Source organism: Balaenoptera borealis (genome assembly GCF_965194805.1).
Source record: "Balaenoptera borealis genome assembly, chromosome: 10".
In the NCBI taxonomy this organism is placed as follows: domain Eukaryota; kingdom Metazoa; phylum Chordata; class Mammalia; order Artiodactyla; family Balaenopteridae; genus Balaenoptera; species Balaenoptera borealis.
The window spans coordinates 2,797,945-2,819,562 of record NC_138874.1 but is presented as its reverse complement, the minus strand read 5'-3'; the positions used below and the strand labels follow the sequence as shown (position 1 = coordinate 2,819,562).

General features: G+C 39.6%; 1 long non-coding RNA gene across 1 annotated transcript in view; it reads right to left on the bottom strand.

Moving 5' to 3' along the window:
* LOC309635818 overlaps positions 1–19,623 on the bottom strand; it is a 55,052-nt gene extending 35,429 nt beyond the window's left edge. Inside the window, exon 1 of the long non-coding RNA XR_014249040.1 lies at positions 540–19,623. This is a non-coding gene — a long non-coding RNA (uncharacterized lncRNA). The remainder of the gene's footprint in view (positions 1–539) is intronic.
* Between the last annotated feature and the right edge of the window lie 1,995 nt (positions 19,624–21,618).

Genomic DNA, 21,618 nt, shown 5'->3' with positions numbered 1-21,618 from the left:
AGTATTCTTCTGGAAGCAAGCACCCTCTGCGGCCCCGTGCGCTCTCGGTGCAGCGGGCAGCTGTCAGGAGGTCAGTGTAAGGTACCCAGGTCACCTCCCTTTCAGGGGTGCAGGGGGGTGCAACGAGTTCCAGCGTCCCCGAGTCTGCGGATGCAGGGGGTGCGCCGAGAGCCCCCCTAACCCCGCCCCCGCACCACCGGCAGGTCCCGCCCGCGCTACCTGGGGACGCTGGAGGCCCCGTGGCGGTGGCTTGGCGGCTCGGGGCTGGCGCGCGCGCTTTGTGAAGCCTCGGGGGAGGGGGGCCGACTCCGCCCCCCTCCTGCCCCCCTCCCCGCGCCCCGCGGCCTGCTCGGGAGTCATCCGGGCGGGGCCCTGGGCCGCCTCCCCGCCTCCACCTCCGGAGCTGTCGCCCCCCTCCCCCTTGCGCCAGGGCGCCCCCCACCCCATGCTTGGCCGACCCGCGCATGTGACTCCGCCCTTTTCTGCGCAGGGCCCGAGGGGCCTCGCCCCGCCCCAGGGTCGGCATCCCAACCGTCCACCTGTGGGATTGCAGGGGGGCGACTCCTTCTGTAACTGGAGGCCAAGTCTCGGGAAAGTTTCTGGTCATGTCAAGGGTCAGCCTTGTCTTGTAGGGACCTTCTCTAGCCAAGAAATGGGCAGTCAAGCGATTCTGTCTGCGGGTTGTGCTGACATCACAAACCACACATCGCTCGGTGTCGTGTCTCTCTCGTAGTTTGCACAAAGGCTCTCCATCATCCCTGCAGCCTTCCGCGCGTTCGCCTTTCAAAGCCCCAGTCCAGTGACATTTCCGTGAAAGGGTTAAAGGAACTTAATTTTTAAATAAAAAGTTAATGCTAGAAACCAATACGTGGCGTGTTAGCTGTGCCCCCAGCTCTAAGTATGGTCACCTTTGAATAATTCAGACTTTCCAGTGACCAGGAATACCTAGGCTGGTCACTACCTTGTCTCCACGTCACTACAACTTTCGGTCTCTTTATTCTTCTTTTTCATTCCCCATTGATGGGAAGCAGGGGTGAAAATGAAATGCAACAAAATCAATTTGAAGAGCTTTTAACAGCTGGTATAAAAGTTTATGGGAGAGGCAGTCTGCAATCACTGAAAATGAATCAAAAATTGTCTGTAGACCTCACACTTCGGTTTTACTGTTTTGCTCGAGTTTGAATAATGGAGGGCTAGGGGTATCTATTATTTTTAGCAGAAATAATACTTTTCTAAGAATTATTAAATAGATTAAATGTATAACGTGGTTATGATACCATGTCAGATCAGGGTAAAACTGTCTACAGAAGAATGTGTTAGCCAGCTGATAGCATAGAAGACACAACATCTTTTTAAAGTGGTAAAATTGGTTTTGTCAGTCAAAACCAATTAAATAGAGTTTAAATAACATGTAAGGATAAGCTGGAAAACATTATACAATCTTTATAGTCCTGTCCACCATCTAATGAAAATATTTCCTTTTCAGCATCCCCACTTCCTTCAACTGTTTCTAATAAGATGTAATTTCAAGATTGCTCAAAGCTTTGGACATTTGTCATTCTTTAAAGTATTCAGTGAAGGTTCCAAAAGTGGCTGGCATTGTGCTTGGTGCAGGTGATATAAGAGTGAACTAGACAGAGGGATACAAGCCCTGCCAGGAGCTCACATTCTAATGGGGGAGAGATAGCTGCTGACTAAACAAGGGCAAACATAGTTAATTTCACCTATGAAAAGTTGCATGCAGAAGTATAGAGCTCTAGGAGAGGACACCCTCCAAGTGGTCCTTTACATTCCTCTTTTGTTTTGAACCCTAGAATTAACTTCACTGCAAAGTGTTGGGGGAGGGCATCCTTTCTTTCATATCTCATATTCAGTCTATCAGGAAATCCTGATGGCTCCATCTTCAGAAGGTGTTCCAAATCTAACCTCTTCCACTACCCCTCTTCCAGACCAGCATTACCCATTTGGATTTGTGAAAAGACCTCTAAACTTATCTTCTCACTCTCACTCCTGCCCCCATGGTCTGTTACCTAGGTAGCATTTAGGGTGACCCTTTGGAAGTATATGTGTTAGTTCATGTCAATCCTCTGCTCAAAAACCACCCATTGGTTTTCCCTGGTGACAACACAGACTTGACCTTAGCCACCAAAGCCTTACCTGCTTGCCCCTCACCTCTGTTCCCTCCTTCTCCATCACCCTCCCCTCCCACAGCCTCTCTGGCCTTTCTGTTCTTCTTTCAACCTTCACGCTCCTGCCCGTTGGCCTTTGAGCCTGGATTTTCTTCTTCTAAACGTGTGTTTAGAGGCTTGCTCCTCAGTTCCATCAGATGTTTACGCCTTTGTCCTCTTCTCAGAGAGGCAGTCCCCGACCACCTACTCTACAATAGCCCCATCTCTCAACCCTCTCACTCCCTGTCTCTAATCTACGTAAGTTTTCCTTTTAATATACATGTGCACAGGCACACACATGTACACCTGTTGTCTGTTGTCTCTCTTCTAGAATGAGAACAGCAATTCGGCTGTAGTGCCAGGCACACGGAAGGCACTCCATAAATATCTGTTGAAAGAAAGCATATAAATTATGTTATGGACTGAATGTGTCTCCCCATAATTCATACATTGAAGGTCTAACCCCCAGTGTGACTGCATTTGGAGATAGGGTCTTTGGAAGTAATTGAAGTTCAGTGAGGTCTTAAGCATAGGGCCCTGATCTGATAGGATTAGGACCCTTATGAAAAGAGACACCAGAGAGCTCACTTCAGGGTGGGAGGAAAGGCCATGAGCACACAGTGAGAAGACAGCTGTCTGCAAGCCAGGAAGAGAGCCCACACCGCGATCTGAATCCACTGGCACCTTGATCTTGGACTTGCCAACTTCTAGAACTGTGAGGAATAAATTTATGTTGTTAAAGCCATTCTACCTGTGATATTTTATTACGGCAGCCTGAGAAGGCTAAGACAAATAAAAAATATAAAAGAAGGAGTTTAGGTATAATCTGTACTTGTACAACGGCTAATCATTTCAAGATCGCTAATTCACGGAATGGTGTGATGTTCTCAGCTTTAACCAATGAACAAACTTTGCAGCACTTCCCAGAATAAGCTGAGGCTTGAAGATTTATCTTATCTGGACCTGAGAATAGAATACGTATTCAAGATAAACAAATGTCTTTTACAACTTTTTTGTTGTCTGTTTCTGAGGTCATGAATGATTGAAGCTCAGAGCAGAAAGAATGATCCAGCAATATGGTGACAAATGGTGTTTCAAAGAGAGAACTCAGCCTCTTCGTAAAATTTCCCTCCTGGTCAAGCTGAAGGATTCATATGCTGCTGTGTGCCTAGAACATAAACATGGCTCACTGATATTCAAACAGAGGATCGGATGTTTCAGATAACAGCTTTGGTTACCTACCACTACTGTTTTTACTCTTGGTCTCCAAAGTAGGCTGTGGGGAATAAATACTAGAACCTCCATTTATGTTGTTTTATTTAAAAAAAAAAAAAAAAAGCTCTTGCAAATATGTAATATACAGATTGATACTGGCACCCTCATTTGCCCATAGGTCATTTGGTGGCCTGTCCTCCCTTGCAGAGGTGTCTTGAGGACATCCTGGGAGATCCACAGCATACACAGGCTAACATGTGGTCCTTACGCTTATTTCTTTCCATTGTGTTGCATCTTATTGATTTTTTGTGTGTTCAATTAAGGAATTTAGGATTCTATTACCCAGTTTTAACCAAACCAGCAATCACAAAATGGAAAAGTGGCTTAAAAGGATTTAAAAATGGCTCAGATAATTAGATAATACTAATAATGCAAGCATAAGCAAACAATAGAAAATTGGTGGAATTGAAGCATTTGCTACTGTTAGTGAGAATTCTTAGCCATAATGGGAGGTTAACAATGCTGATGATCTATTTAATTCAGTCTACCAAGAAGTCAGCTTCTCCCTCTCATTGAAATAGTGAAGAAAACACATGAAATATCAATTTATATCCACTTTTATTAACAACAAGCGTTGCCTTAAGTATATATGGTACTTTGAGATACAGGCTAATGATAATATGAAGTATTGTACTAGCAAGAAAATAACAAATATGATCTAGTTCATCATTAAATAATTTTGAACAGTTTTATTTGTGTGTATGTTTTATAATGTATAATGGTATATATAATAAGCTACCTGATGAATAAATAGATAGATGAATAAATATTGAGGATATACACAGAACATTTTTAACTGATGGAGTGTCCTATTGGAAAAGTTTGGAAACACTGATTTACATAAACAGTAAAATAAATTAAAATAATTTATTAGAACACCAAACCCTGGTCCTGTAAGAAAAGAACAAATAACACCTACTCAGGGAATGGATTATCCAGAACCTTTTTATATCTTTCTTCTCTTTACAGTATTTTGATCATTCCAAAATTTCAAGGGAAATAAGAGAAGAAAGCTTGTTAATTTGCCATGGCATTTGGCAGAAAACATTAAACTTGCTAAAAAAAAAAAAAAAGAGTTTGGGGTTTACTTAGCGGTGTTGGTTACCCTGCTCTTCTAGTTTTGAATTGCTACCGATCATAATAGTATGACTTTATATTCACCCATCTTCTTTAAACTGGTTGATTTTTTTCTTACAATGAAATGTGCCCAGAGAGCCTGCGATTTGAAGTAATATTAAAACACGTTCATAGGGGCTTCCCTGGTGGCGCAGTGATTGAGAATCTGCCTGCCAATGCAGGGGACACGGGTTCGAGCCCTGGTCTGGGAAGATCCCACATGCCGCGGAGCAACTGGGCCCGTGAGCCACAACGACTGAGCCTGCGCTTCCGGAGCCTGTGCTCCGCAACAAGAGAGGCCGCGATAGTGAGAGGCCCGCGCACCGCGATGAAGAGTGGCCCCCGCTTGCTGCAACTGGAGAAAGCCCTCGCACAGAAACGAAGACCCAACACAGCCAAAAATAAATAAATAAATAAAATAAATAAAAAATAAATAAAAAAGAACCACCTTAACAACTAATGCTTCCATAAAATACACAATTGGAGAGATTTAAAAAAAACAACAAAAAACACGTTCATACTCCTCTCACTGGTCTTTCTCACATAAAAGAATGGTTTGCCCCATTTTTTCAAGCTCTCCAAAAAAATCCCCCTCCCCATTCTAAAACTTAACACGTTGCTCTGAAGGATGACTTTATAACGTTTCTGTTATTCAGCCACCAACGTTGTATGACAACTGTTATCAGCATATCTTTAGCAGAAGGACTCTCTGTTTAGCTGTATTTTCTTCGATGAGTACCATCACATCATAACATTTGGGGAGTGAAGAGAGACCTGGCTACAGTTCCTTGTGTAAGTGAAGGCGCTGAGGCTCAGAAAACCAGAGGGCGTGCCTGTGGTCACAGTGCTGCATCCTGGCAGAGCTGAGACGAGACTCAGAACCTTCTGATTCTTGTTCTGAGTACCGAACACTGTGATAGGCCACCTCACAGGGAGCCTGGCGAGGATGTTGTTTTTCTTCGCAAGTGTGAGTTAGAGAAAGTAGGACTCCTTGGGCGCTGCCTCATCGTATCCATACATACATGTGTCAGGCAGCCCAGGGTGCTTGAATTCCCCAAAGACCCCTACCCCAAATGGTGCCCATGAAGGAAAAGGGGTCCTTCTCTCCTAGAGGTTTGTTTATTTTACAATTAAGAAAGGGCGAGAAGAAACCTTACAGAGTATGTAATTTTTCTCTTTGGGGGCTCAGAATTTAACTTGCCACTAAGCCACTGGCAGCAGCTGTTTCCCAGTTAGAACTTTAAGCTTCACAAAAAAGTATTATGTTGGTGATACAATCCTAATGAAAGAATAGTAATAAAAATATCAGTAAGACACAGGCAGGCTGAGTACTTTAAACTGGTTGGTGGGGATTATTGCTTACTACTTAGCAATAATATGTAATAGTTTGGTAGAAAATTTTCAAGGAGAGTGATGAAACCTAATTTCCTGAGGTACATAAAATAGGACCAAATAAAATAGTGAAGAGTGTATTGTAAAGATAATCTAGTTGCCCAGATGGCCTTTCCTTAGTTACAGCTTTTATGGTTCTCAGAATGTGTATGTTCTTTATTCTTTTATGAGAAAATAAAGATTTTCTTTCTCCCAGGGGCATGAAGTTACCCTGCAGTTTAGTTGTTAAAATATGCTGAAAATTTTTTTGTTACTTCTAGGACACTCATATTTATTCTGGAACTCACCTTAGTTCCTGTGTTTTCTCCCTACATGTGAATTTCTGGCTCTAGACTCCAGATTTTAAACTTGTTAGTTATATTTCTTACGATATTCCTGATAAGCTAGTTAATATTAGATTTTATGGCATGGGTTAAAGGAAAAAATTGCTAAGATTTGGTTATAATCTTATCACTCTAACTTTGATTCTTCCCCTGCCCCAAACATTAGAAGCTGCAATAGGGCAGATAGAATATTTCTGAGAGAAATTCGGAAGTTTATCTGTAGTTCGTATAAATGTGACTTATAAGTTCTGTAACCAAAGTCCCATGGATTTTGTAAAAGTTTCATTTTATTTTCTTAATAACAAAGTCTCAGAATTTGTAAAGCTCATATTTTTACAGTACTATGCCTTCTGGGTTTTATTGCAAAAGAAGACATTGTATGATAAAATGACATCTCTGTAACATCTGTCCAGATAGGTTTTGTACAAGTGGCACCATCTTTTTTCCTTCCATAAAAGTAGACAAGTCCTTGATTATAAGGATTCTGCTTCTCTTTCTCAATATGCAGTGCTTAATAAAATTATTTTATGATTGTAATGTGTCCATTTCCACCTATAACATGCTTTGTGAGTAGAAACTGTAGAGCTGGAATTTATTGCAAGTATTATCTTGAATTCTGAAACCATACTTTTAGAGTACCAATATGAGAGAGGAAATTTCACCTTGGGAGAATGTGCCCATTGAGGAGATGACACCCATTGATATCGCTTAATATTAGTAAATTAAAGTCTGATCCTTCATCTCAAAAACTCCGTTCTTTTCTGGGATAAAGCTGATTGCTTGGGGTGCATAAAATCCATTTGCTTTTCGGGTTTTTGTGCCTTGGTCTTTTGCAGTACCTTATGCATTGCAGTCCTTCTAGTCTTTCTCGCCATATTCATTGTTAAAAATGATGCATTATCTATATTTTAAAAAGTTATGTTGTAATCACATCACTTCCCCGCTCAAAATGTGGCTTCCACGCACCTAGAATTAAATGCTAACTCAGCACAGGCAACTAGGCCCTGTAGGAGTAGGCTCTGCTGACCGCTTTGATCTTTTCTACAGATGTTCGCCTGGGTCACCAAGTTCAGTGACTCTAGATGACTTTCTGTTTCTTGAAGACAGCACACTCATTCCTGACCCTGCACCTGTGAACTGGTACTTCCCTCAGTCTGGAATGTTCCTAGCCCAGATTTTTAAATGACTGGCCCCTTCCCAATATTTCTTTCGTCATCATCCATCTAATGTTGCCCCCCATGCCCCGAACACCTCGCCAGTGCTTCTCTGTCACTTTAACCAGTTTGTATCTTCATAGCGTTTATCACTTTCAAAACGGATATTATTTATTTGTTTACATGTTTATGACATGATCTCCATTAGAATTTAATTGCCATGAAGTTAGAGACCCTGTCTGTATTGTTCATACCTGTATAACCATTATTTAGCACAGAATTTGGAACATAGTAGGTGCTCAGTAAATACTTATTTTTAGTGAAAATGTGGATGCCACAATATGAGCAGTAGTTAAAAGATTAAGATTGTGGGCTTCCCTTTTTAAGAATCTGCCTGCCAGTGCAGGGGAGAAGGGTTCAAGCCCTGGTCCGGGAAGATCTCGCATGCCGCGGAGCAGCTAAGCCCGTGCACCACAACTACTGAGCCTGCGTTCTAGAGCCCGCGAGCCACAACTACTGAAGCCCGTGCTCCGCAACAAGAGAAGCCACCGCAATGAGAAGCTCGCGCACCGCAACAAAGAGTAGCCCCTGCTCGCCACAACTAGAGAAAGCCCCTGCGCAGCAACAAAGACCCAACACAGCCAAAAATAAAACTAAAATTAAAAAATTAATAAATTAAAAAAAATATCAAGAAAAGATTAGGATTGTGAGCTGCGATTAAATCTTGGCCTCTTGCCATATGCTCTTTCTCAGGTTCCTTGGTTGTGTCAGTGACAATAAGATGGTAAAAATACTTATCAATCAGGTCTGTGGTGGGTATTCGTTGAGGTAATGTATACAGAGTACCTAGCACATGCCTAACACATGGCAGTTGCTCGCTCAGTATTAGCTGTCATAGTTTTTCCTCAAGACAGGAAAGGAACAGGCTGGGCCGGAGACCAGGTACACTCTGAAGCCTAGGGTAGGCCAGGGGTCAAAAGCCAGGAAGCAGATTCTTTGATCAAGTTCAAAAGCACAAACATCCAATGTTGAGAATTTGGGTAGAGCAAGGGAGAGCAAGAAGCAAGGTAGAAGGTTTAAGACATTTGCTGCCAGTGGAATCGGAGTGCTCTGAGCCCGTTTTTAGGGGCAGGGTTGCATAGGGATAACACTGTTTGGCTTAAAACCTCAGGATCAAGGCTAGAAACATTATATTTATAGCTGAAACGTATATTACTTTGTTGGTTAGTATTTGAAATTATTTTGGATATTATATGCATCCTCTTCTAAATAAGAAAAGCCCAGTTTGATTATTCTGTAAACTACCCCCTTTTATACGTCTTATTGTTTCACTTTCACCCTGAAACTTGAAGGCCAGGTAAACCTTATTTGATGACTTGATGGTAATTGGTTCTAAGATAATAGAGGCGTAGATAGTGCTTAGGGCACTAGCAAATAATATGCAAACAAAGTCCTGTTGAAAACAATTTATCTTTGTTGGTTAAAACATGAAAAAGAAAAAGAAGGAACAGTGCAGTAGTCATGGGAAAAAAATTAAAACTTCCTTAGAATTCCTTACACATACTTAGAACTTTGCCTGGCCGTGTTGACTTAACTTATGGGCAGAGGGGTCAGGGCCAAACAAAATATCTCCAGTGCTTGGGCCTCCAAAAGTTTTAATCCAGTCCTCTTTAGACACATTTTAGAAAACAGGATTGAGGATTTTAGAACTCAAATCTTATGTCCCAGTTCAAAATTTTCCCCTCAAACCCTAAATAACTTTTCCTTAAAACCGAAGGAAACAGAACTAAAACCGAAACCAAAAGAACCGCACAGCTAAATCTTTTCCGGAAGGCGTGGCGGGGTGGTGGGTGGTGGGGAGGAAGAGTGTTATGAGTTTTAAATTTTTTGTTTTTATTTTTCTGAGAAAATCTCTAAATAGAGAAAATTTGGAGAATTGACAAAAAAAGCACATTCTAATTTCTGATGTCATTTTAGAGTATTTCCGTTCAGTATTTGTTCTCGATGCATTTTTTTAATAGCCCAGCAGTACTCTGTTAAGGAGAGAAGCAGAGGGGATAATCAGTTGTTCTGGTTAGTTTCAAAGGTAGTAGTAGTTAAGGTAGATTAGGTTACTTTGTGGTGACAACCCCTCCCAAACTCTCAATGCCTTTAATATAATAAAAGTTTATTTCTTGCTCATGCAGGGACCCAGTGGGTTTGGGTGGCTTCATGACAGTTGTCCTCTTCGAGGTGCCTTGGCAATGTGGGCTGTTTTGATCCTGTGATTCTGCCATCTCAGTTGAAGATCTCCTTGGTGATTGCAGAGCAGAGAGGGAGACCATAGGGGCCTTTCCCGTTCTCTAGCACTGAGAAGTGATACTTATTATTCCTGCCCACATTTCGCTGGCTCTAACTATTCATATGGTCCCACCTAACTAAGTGCCTGGGGAAGTGAAGTTTTCCATGTGCCCTGGGAGGAGTGAAGAACGTGATACTAGTGTGGACTAGCTGTGTCTATCATTCCTTGAAATTGATTTTTTTTTTTTTTTTAAGCTGAGAATTTAGCTCAGAGCTCAAAATTATTCAAAAGGGGGCCTCGACACGCGTGTAAATTTATAACTGGTAAAATTGGATTATTGGCCACTCAAGGATTCCACTAAAAAAATTCGTTCTTCAGGCAGATGTGACATAGCCAAGTATACTGTCATCATGTCATTGTATTTATGTTCTTTTGCTTCCTTCAGAAAACTGCTCTGTGTTTGCTGTTTTGTCTAACCTCCTCCACTTTGGCAATGACTCCAGAGGGACTGGATTTAGGCTATTCCATAGTCTTAGACTTGAATAAGTGGTAGACTTGCAATGCTTCCCTGAACTCATACATGAAAACCCCCAGACAATTAGGTTGAACCTTATGAAATTATTGCTATTTAACCATTTTAAAAAAAACTTACAAAGGTGGCAGTTTTATATGGTTCATCCTTATAGTTAAATACTAGCTATAAAAAATAACTAGGATATTGACATTTCCCTTATTTTTCCTATTTGCCTTGATGTAACCCTAATTGAGGTCTTCTAATAGGAGCTTTGAGGAATTTTGTACATAGAATTCTGAATTGTAAGCACCATTGTTTTACACAGCCTCTTCAACCATGACCAAGTGGTTCACAACATGACAAGTGGTTAATTTTAGTGAATTATTTAACAAGTTAATTATCCACAGTTTCCTCAGAGCATGTGGTTTTTCCTTAGGTCAAGTACTCATTGAACGTCTCTTAACCGCATGGCTTATGGTGATGAAAGATACCTGCCCTTCATTCTTCAGTTCAGCCCAAACTTAGTGGCTTTGCAGTAATAAACCAAAGAAGCCTAATTTTTTTTGTGTTATGTTTTTTTGTTGTTGTTGTTGTTGCAACTTCCCTGAAAAATGACACATTTTTTTCCTCCCCAGTTGACCTCTTTTCTAATGATGAGGGTCACTGCCATTTATTATGTGCTTTGTACCCAGCATTATACTAAGTGCTTTACTTATATCACCCAATCCTCACAACAACTCTGTTAGGGAACTAATGTAACTCTTTCTGTTTTATGAATGAGGAAAACTGAGGTTTAATAAAATTAAAAAACTTACTCAAGGCTTTGAATCTAGTACATGGCAAAACTAGTACTGGAATCTGGCTCCACCTCCTATAGACCCCCAAGTTCACAACTACTTACCATGCTGCCTCGGCTCCCCTTCTCACTCAGTTTCTTTTTTTTTTTATAAATTTATTTATTTATTTGTTTATTTTTGGCTGTGTTGGGTCTTCGTTTCTGTGCGAGGGCTTTCTCTAGTTGCGGCAAGCGGGGACCACTCTTCATCGCGGCCCGCGGGCCTCTCACTATCGTGGCCTCTCTTGTTGCGGAGCACAGGCTCCAGACGCGCAGGCTCAGTAGTTGTGGCTCACGGGCCCAGTTGCTCCGCGGCATGTGGGATCTTCCCAGACCAGGGCTCGAACCCGTGTCCCCTGCATCGGCAGGCAGATTCTCAACCACTGCGCTACCAGGGAAGCCCTCAGTTTCTTTTTAAAAGCAATACGGCTCTTAAAAATGTAACCATGTAAATTCATCTTTTGTACTGAAGTATCATCTGTCTCAATTGAAGGGAAATTTTAGTAGACTGGTTTTGCAAACCAAAACATGGTACTGCTATAGGCCTCAGAGGTCTGAATATATAAGGAGTTCTAAGCAAAAAACTGAGTTGTTGGTTCTAGTATCTCCGCCTGGATTTTTATGTAACAAAAATAGGCTAAGAAATATTTAACCTTTCTTAAATCTAGGTGTTATGAAACAGTATCTGTTTTATTATTTTCATAATTAAAAACAGAATAAACTAAACAGTCCAAAAGATAAGCTCTTGGAGAGCATGTTTCGTAGAGTATGCCTCACAGGGTCTTCAATGTGACAAACCTTAATAAGTTTTAATGTGTAAATAGAGCAGTGGTGTTGAAATGGATTACAATGCATTGTTTTGTTCTAAAGGCTATTTGGGTGAACACTTATAGTCTCAAAGTACTTATTTGTTTCCCAGAGTAAATATTTCAACTACTTAGGTTTCATAGTTTTAAAAGCAAGGAATATTTGGCTCTTAAGTTTCGTATAGTTTTGGCTTCAGATCATAAAACCAAGAAATCTTTCTGGCTTGTAAGCTGTCTTTATTAAGACAGTATGTTAAGCATGTCTTCTAAGAGGCTCATAGATTCTTTAAACTTTCAGAGAGAATGTGGTTTCATACCTGTTTTATGCACATAATTGTTATGAATGTGATAATAATTGGACCAGCAAATGGAAACTAATAAAGGCAACAATGAATATCAGACTTTACGTATTTGCTGTTTTACAAAAATCAATTCAGAAATGGATGGGGTGTAATGCAGTACTATCAAAACCTTTGTGGTTAAATTGACTTTTAATCCTTTTTGCTGTATTATCTTTTGGCAGCTGGAAAATCTTTGATTAATCTTTGCGAAAAGAAATTAAACTTTAAACCTTACACACTAAAAAGAAAAAGCTGTTAAGGTACACAGTTAATAAGCTTATTAACTATAAAGTTAATCAGTCAACATTAGCAAATTCACAGTTGGAAAACTATGCTGATACTTATATAATACTATATTATGCTCCTACTTTGATTTACTCTATCTGCTCATTTCTCAGTAATAATGATTCAATATATTTTTGATAGCCTGTAATTCCTATTGCACATATTTCAGTTTGCACTCTCTGTGTACTTTTGGTTTTAAGACAGAGTTTTAAAATTATATGCAAACTTGAATTTGGAGAAGTAATTATACAAATACAAAAAGTATGGTATCTTCCAAAAGGAGCAAGTTCATCCTCTCCCCCCAAACACAATTATCTGGAGTGAAATTATCTGGGTTCTGAGTTGTAGCTCCATCATTTGTTAGCTGTAAACATTTTAGTTATTATTTAACTTGTCTAAGCCTTGGTTTTCTTATCTGTAAAATGGGGTTAATTAAAGCTTCTACTCATAGGATCCTTGGGAACATTCATGAGATGATCCACGTTAACTCATTTAGTGCTGGCACGGTAACTGGCACATGGCAAGTGCTCAGTAAATCTTAGCCATTATTTTTATTAGCATGGCAGTAATTTTTTAGGAATAAAGGATTGTCTGGTTCTTTTGAAGTTTATATAGACATAAATATGTCCATGTTGATTATGTGGGACTTGATGAAACAAATAGTAAATATATTAAGACTGTTTCTAATAATTGTGGTTTATTGGTAGCATTTATAACAGTAATATAAAGTACTGCTTATCATAATGAAGATCCCCATGAACAAATCATATTTGTAATAATGAGTATAATTAGAATGAATTAATAGCATAATTAGAATTGTGATGACTATTTAAAAAGTGAGCTAGAAAGTATTAACATTATGTATGTGTTAATATGGATTGTTTACGCCACTATGGAATCGTGAATGTGTGGAAGTTGTGAGACAGCAATCGAGAAACTGATGTTGCCTGTAAAAGAGAACTGCACGTAGGGAAAGTATTCCTCAACCAGAGGAATGGACGTGCCTGAGGGCAAAAATACACCATCCTAAAGTGAATACCCTGGCATCATATGCTAAGTCAAAGGAGGGCAGGACATCCCACCGGGAGTCAATATTTCTGGTGCTATTCCATATCACTCAGAGTAGTGAACTGTTAACACTTGACAAAGTCCCTATTGAAGCAACATAGAGACAATTTGCATGCAAGGCATGCCATACCGCTGGATTTCATATAAAGGGAAACCATGCAAATACTGTGACTTCTTTGTTGGAACTGCAACTGAAGTATAAAGGAGTCTTCATGCTTCCTCTCCTCTACGAGACCTTATTAGATTATATTAGACCTCATTATATTACATTAATTATGAACTGGTGGAATTATGAAGGAAAATACAGTCACCAGGAATGAGTGATTTTTATAGGGGTGAAAATTTGAGATGAATGAAAGGGTAAAAGGACAGAAAGTTGGAATTTTATCATCACAGATAACTTGTTCCAAACCTTTTTCCCTGAAAAAAAATTTTTACTCTGTTACCAGATGTATCATTTATTTGGCCACTATTATACTGAAACTACTCTTTTTGATTCATGTAATTAGTTACAATTGATGGAAGACCTCCTAAGTGCAATGAATAGGTACAGAAAGTTGAGATGAATCAGGCGTAGATCTTACTCTCAAGAAGCTTATGGTCAAGAAGGAAGGTTAAGAGTATAAGATAAAGCAGGAAGAGATCAGGCTATAAGAGATGTACTGTGAAGTCCATTATGCTGTAAATAGGCAAAATTACATGTAAGTGCTAGCTCTTCTGATAAGGTTCAGGATAATGATCTCTGGGCTATTTACAAAGATAATGTAAACTTATACGTAGTCTCTTCTTACTCTTAGGCTGTGGCAATCATCCGTCCTTCTGTTCATATATCAAACATTTATAGAATGTCAACTCTGCCAGGCACTGAGCCTATAAAAATGAATTAACCTTTTATGGAGTTCACGGTGTAGTAAGGGAGACATCACATTTTACTGTAGTTTATTTACTTGTCTCAGTGCTAGGACTGAAATACGTACCAGGTGTATAGAGGTAAATGGGGTAGAAGTTTAGGGTAGAAGCATAGTAATTATTGTTAAGATTGGCTTTAAAATGATCAATTTAGAAATGTAGAGTTTTAGATCTTAGGGGTCATGAAATTGACCTCTTACATTTTACCCATGAAGAAACGTTCAGAGAGGGTAAATGACTTGTTAAAGGTGATACAGCTTATTGGACCCACCCCTGGTTCTTTCAGCTCCGCTCTGTTCCTCTTCCGATCAAGCCCACTGCCTCAGGAGGGTTAATAGTTAATGTAAATGTTTTATGTAGAGCCTGAGCCAAAGAAAACATGCCCAAATTGCTCTTTAAAAGGGAAATAAATTAGAAATATGAGCAGCTTAATGGCAGGTACCAGATTAGAAGTAGATTTACTCTGCAAAGACCAACAAAGGAATTAATGCAGCTTTATGGAGACATCACCTTACAAATTAGGGAGTTGTCAGTATTCCACATGGCTCTGATGTGAACATAAAGAGACATTTTATAGAACATTGGAACATGTCAAAGCTGGGGGCAGATTCATAAAAGCTGAAAGGAAAATGTCCCAAGTAAGGTGACTATAAATGGAATCTGATTCCTTTGCAATCTGGAATTCCTTGTGATCAGGCTGAGGGAGGTTTTCAATAAATTAAGACTCCTCTTTGGCCATTTAGTTTTTTGTTTTTTTGCCAGACAGGCATGTGTAGGCCAGTGTTCAACAGTTACTACTAAAATAATATTTGGACTCTAGGATAGTCTGCTGTAGTAGAGCATCCTGGAAGCATGACATCTACTCTGCCATTGACTGGCTGTTGACTTAGGACAAGTTACTTCACCTTTGTGAACCTCAGTTTCCTCATTGATACCGTGACATATGGAAAATGAAAACATTTAGGATTCCTTCCAGCTTTAAAACTGTGTCTTTGCAGTAGATAATCCTTGCACGTTCAGAAAGTACAACCACAAATGGTTAGCTGAGCTTTGTGTTCTACTTAATATGCACTGGTAAATAAAGTTGCTGATAACTAGGAATAGAAAGAAAAATGATAGCTCAGTCATTTTAATGAGAATGCTGAAAGCATATGCAATGGCTTATTATTAAACTATTCCACTAGTGGAGAAATTGGAAATATCACAATAAAAATTTTCAATTTTCCATTTCAGTAACTTTATTGAATTGCCAAGGCATATAACAACAGCCAAAGTTGATACATTAAAATGTGGATGTTTAAGAACAAAGTTAATATGTGATATTATTGTTTCTCATTTTAGTCCCTTTCTGCCAACCCTCTCCAAAGTTAAATAAATCTTCTTCCTTACTTATTGCCAAAAGTGTCTTACTATTTCTGATAGTTTGAATATTTTTTCACCTAATTCTGTATTCATATGTAAAGATAGTAAATCACTGTAGATTTCTGTTTCTTCACTGCCAAGTGTAATACAATGTCAGTATTCCCTTGGTTTCCACTGAGTCTGTCTTCTGGTTTCTATTTTCAGTTTATGATCCTTGTGTCTATATTTGGTAAAAGTCTGCTTATGTTTTTCAAATAAGATGTAAGGCAGTCTTTTGACAAAATGTTTCTGAGTGGAACCTAAAGCAATCTGATTTATTATAATTTTAGATATATGCTTCCTAAGAAGGCAATATAATGTCTTTGAAAAGGACAGAGATGCTATTTGGTTTCAAATATGTTACATTTTATGTATTTATTCTATATTTAATAATATTCTCATCCTTTTCTTTGATGCTAATGTTACTGTAGAAGCTGTCTCGCTCCTGACCCACATTTCCTCTTTGTGTTTCCCTGCCAGGACAGATGAAATTTCTTCTCCTGGGCTCTAGCCTCTGTTTTCTGCATCACTTTTGGACCTTCATCCTGGCCACTAGGGGACTTTGGCTTTGATCATATTCTAAAGATCTGGCAATTCATTAGAAGGAGCGATATTGTTAAGAAGTTACACAAAGAGCTCATAGTCAGTCTTATTATAACCTGTGTTCCTTTATCTTAAAAATACTCTGAGTACATGAGTATGATCCACAAGGAAACATGGTCAAATAACTCTGAAGATCATCACCGATGACCCGAATTCTTGCTAGTATTTGGGGAATGGTCAGCTATGTTGGCAACATCCTTCAAAGAAGCAGTGATTTCTAGCGAGCCTCAGTGGTAGCTGGACTGGAGATGGTTTTGCCATCATTGAATTCCATGGGAGGTGGGAGGTCCTCTGATTAATTGGACTCTTGATTTAGAAGAGGAAAGCATCTCTCCTCTAGAGTGGAAGAAACCTCCCTGGGGAGTAGGAGGTATAATAAAACTGCCTGAAATCAGATTTTCCTTAGCAGTTTAGGGATGGGTTATACAGAAAGTGAACTGTTAACTATTTCTCTTTGAATAGAGGATGGGGCTCAAGGGGAAGCATACAGCCTCCCTCCCCACCTCACCCCTATCTGCTTCTCCACTTTTAGGACAGATCTTTAGAAGAGGAAGAGTAGATAAAGGAGAACCCAGCATTTGACATTGCAGAACCTGTCTGAAGATAACAGCCCCGTCCTTAGATGAGATCGGCCAGGCCTTGCCTTAGGTGCTGCGATGGGCACTGACCAGGGCTATCTCCAGGGCCTTGTTTGCTTCAGTCTGTGTCGTGGAGATCTGCTTCCCATGAGCTAACTGTGTAACTGATTTCTAATTAGCTTCCCAACCATGTGCATGGCATGAGTCCTTCATCAAGGGTCACATCTTTCTGTATTCTCCTGTTATTTTCCTCAAAATTCATGCCTGGAGAGCACAGACTTTTTCTGAGTCTGACCAATAACTACATCCATCCTGAGTCTGACACGCATGATTTTCATTTAACATGTAAGAAATGCTTATTGATCACCTTACTGCGGTACGGTAATTAGAGATGCAAAGATGAATAGGAAACAGTCTCTATCTTTGAGGTGCTTCTAGTGTAGGGGGAAAAAAGGTAAGTAGGCGGTTATAATAGTATGTACACTAATGCAGTAAGCACGGTCATGCTATAAGAACACATTGGAGGAGCACTCATTTCATTATTAGGCTCTACCAAACAGTCTAAAGCAGAGAAACTTGTTCTGTTTCCATTTTTCAAAATCACCGTCATCGAGACTACTCTATATAACTGACCTACTTCATCATATTCCAGTACATCTTGGATGTCTTTTTCCAGGACTCCTAGACCAGTGAATGATGGTGTGTGCAGTAGTCACACACTGGGGAGGCTTTCCAGCTCACAGAGTTCCCCTGGTTCTACTCACCCTTTGTCCTTGCCATAGATGATTACATCAAAGATTGAAACTCCTTGGTAACAGCCAATCATACTTCCTTTCCTGGGAATTTGAAAAAATGTGATTGGAGTCATGCACATATGGAAGCAAGTTGGAACCCTTAATGGCAGCTTCTAGGGGCGGGATCCCCAGGCTTCTGTTGCTGAGATTCCCAAATCTCAGCCCTGTTCTTGTCCTTTCCGAGAGCTGGTGGTTCCTCATCTTTAATTCTACAAGAAACTCCTGTATTCTTCTAATCATTTTTTAAACTGAAGTATAGTTGATTTACAATATTATATTAGTTTCATGTGTATAACATAATGGTTCAATATTTTTATAGATTATACTCCATTTAAAGTTATTATAAAATAATAGTTATATTTCCCTGTGCTGTGTGATACATCCTTGTTGCTTATTTATTTTATACATAGTAGTTTGTATCTCTTAAGCCTCTACCCCTATCATGCTCCTGCCCCCTTACCTGTCCCCACTGATAACCACTAGTTTATTCTCTATGTCCGTGAGTCTCTTTCTATTTTGTTATATTCATTTGTTTGTTTATTTTTTTAGATTCCACATATAAGTGATAACATAGAGTATTTGTCTTTCTCTTTCTGATTTCTCTAGGCATAATATCTACCACATTGTTGCAAATGGCAAAATTTCATTGTTTTTTTTTTATGGCTCTGTGTGTGTGTGTGTGTGTGTGTGTGTGTGTGTGTGTGTATAAATAAAACATCTTCTTCATCTGTTGATGGACACTTAGGTTGTTTCCATATCTTGGCTATTATAAATAATGCTGCTATGAACATTGCGGTGCACTTATCTTTTTGAATTAGAGTTTTAGTTTTCTTCAGATATATATCCAGGAGTGAGATGGCTGGATCATATAGTAATTGTATTTTTAGTTTTTTGAGGAACCTACATATTCTTTTCCACAGTGGCTATAGCAGTTTACATTCCCACCAACAGTGTACGAGGGTTCCCTTTTCTCCACATCCTTGTTTGTAGACTTTTTGAAGTTAGCCATTCTGACAGGTGTGAGGTGATATCTCATTGTGGTTTTGATTTGCATTTCTCTGATGATTAGCAATGTTGAACATTTTTTCATGTGCCTGTTGACCATCTGTATGTCTTCTTTGGAAAGACATATGGAAAAATGTCTGCCCACTTTTCTTGTTTGTTTGTTTTTATACTGAGTTGTGTGATCTCTCTATATATTTGGGGTATTAGCCCCTTATCAGTCATATTATTTGCAAATATTTTATCATATGCAGTAGGTTGTCTTTTCATTTTGTTGATGATTTCCTTCAATGTCCAAAAGCTTTTAAGTTTAATTAGGTCCCGTTGGTTTATTTTTGCTTTTGTTTCCATTGCCTGATGAAACAGATCCAAAAAAATAAATTTTGCTAAGTCTTATATCAAAGAGTGTACTGTCTATGTTTTCTTCTGAAAGTTTCATGTTTTCCAGTTTTATATTTGGGTCTTTAATCCGTTTGACTTTATTTTTGTATATGATGTGAAAAAATGTCCTAATCTTATTCTTTAACATGTAGCTGTCCAGTTTTTCCAGCACCACTTATTGCAAGACTGTCTTTTGTCCATTGTATATTCTTGCCTCCTTTGTCATAGATTAATTGACCATAAGTGTGTGGCTTTATTTCTGGGCTCTCTATTCTGTTCCATTGATCTATGTCTGCTTTTCTGCCAGTACCATACTGTTTTGATTACTGTAGCTTTGTAGTATAGTCTGAAGTCAAAGAGCATGATACCTCCATCTTTGTTCTTCTTGTCAAGATTGCTCTGGCAATTTGGGATCTTTTGTGGTTCTGTATAAATTTTAGGATTATTTGTTCTAGTTTTCTAATAATTTTTTAATACTTAAATTATCCTTTTTTTGGTGCTTGCATCCCAAGAGTGCTTGTGATGTGTTTGTATATTATTTTGTTTTATTTGTGTAATCTAGAGAAACGTATTACCTGTGCTCAGGTAGTACCCACCAATTCTGTTATTAACTGCAAATGCTGTGAGAAATGTGTTTGACTTCTTACAACTCTGTTTCTTCAGACAGTAACAGCAGAATTCATATCCCCCTGGTTTCTAGATCTAATGGTCAGGGGAAGAGAGAAATGGTGTCAGGACACCTTTCAGAGCTTTTTCTGCTCACTTCTCCGTACAGAGGGTGCCTGCTCAACTCAAGGGTAAATGATCTTTGGGAGAAGAGGACCCCATCCTCATATTTTGCCATTGCAGTGTTTCCTAGCAAGCCAGGACTCTCACTCTTAGTTCCTAAAACTGGTCTGGTTCTGATGTTTGCCTTAGCTGGGCCAGGAGCCCCACCCACACCGACTCCCTGTCAGGCCAGTCCAGCTCTGCCCATTTACTGGGAAACTTGTTGTTCTCCACTGAGTTTTCCGATAGGTCTTGCATCTGTGTACCTGAATTCTTTCTATGAATTGATGACTGTTGGTGTGGATTTTGATATGGCTCCTCTCCAAGATGAGGCCTCTTAAATCCCCATCTTATTGTCTTGTGCTGCAGCTTGTGTGCAGGTGGCACTGTCTCCTTTGCTAATCTAGACTGCCACTTGGTGAGGCGTCTTAGTGTTCTTATATAAACCATTAGACTGGAAACTTACTATCTGTGTCCTCTGCATCTGGCAAGTCTCCCGTCCTCCTCCTCCAGGAAACCTTCTTCCACCACAACTCAGAGTGATGACACTGTGATTTTGAAGTTTTTGGCATTGAAAAATATATCAGTGATTCTTAAAAACTTAATTTGAGCCCCTTTCTTGATATGGAATTGTATGTGAAGATCCGCTATAGAAAGTGAAAAGCAAAAACAGAGAACAGAAAACAAAAAGCACGAGAGTGACTCTGGTAGAGGTGGAGACCAGGATGGGGGGCTCAGCTGAAGCCCCACTTACTTGGTGCTTTTCTTTTTTGTGCTGCGTCCTTGACAGTTGCCCCCACCTGAACAACTGGGGTCACCTGAACAGCTGGGGTTACCTGGAGCACAGTTTGCAAACTACAGGTCTCAATGTCATTCATTTAGCATTTAATCAGTTACTGCTTTTTGACATTTCTCATACTTCAGCCACAATACATTTTGCATGGTTATTTAATTTTTCAAGTATATGTTTTAACTTCCCCACTAGATCGTAATCTCCTTGATAGTAGGGAGACTATGTTGTCTTAGAGACGAGCCACATCCAAGTGAACACAGACAGACGAGGTCAGGGCTCAGCTTGTGGAAAGAGAGCTCTGTTAATAATTATTGACTGCTGATTCTGTCTGGTCTCTAACACTCTAGAGAGGAACCTGAGCTATGGATAAGTAGTAGGTCTAAGTAGCACAATCAGGTGGTAAGTTGGGCTCTTGTTCTGGAAGGTTGAAATATTGACCCCATGCTGCTGACATTCTTCCAAAAGAATGTCATGAGGCACAGTGATTCAGAAAAGTGTGTACTTTTTACTGATGACAATGTTTACTTGCTGTAACTGGCCAGATACGCTAGTATCAGAGTATGGCTCCACCTTGTATTCCAGGTGTGACTTTCATGTGAGCAAAGTTTCAAATCACAAGCAGAATTGAAAGCAGATGCTGTTCTGGTCCCTTCGCAGAACACTGTTCAGTACCCAAGAAACCGGAAAAGATACAGGAAACCAAACCCTCTTATCAAAGCTAGCATTGTGACTAATTATATGGAAAATGAATGGGGAATGTTATGTGCAACACTTCAATAGTTGGCTTGGGATGAAATTTTTCATTCTGTTCATTGGTCTTACCACTGATTA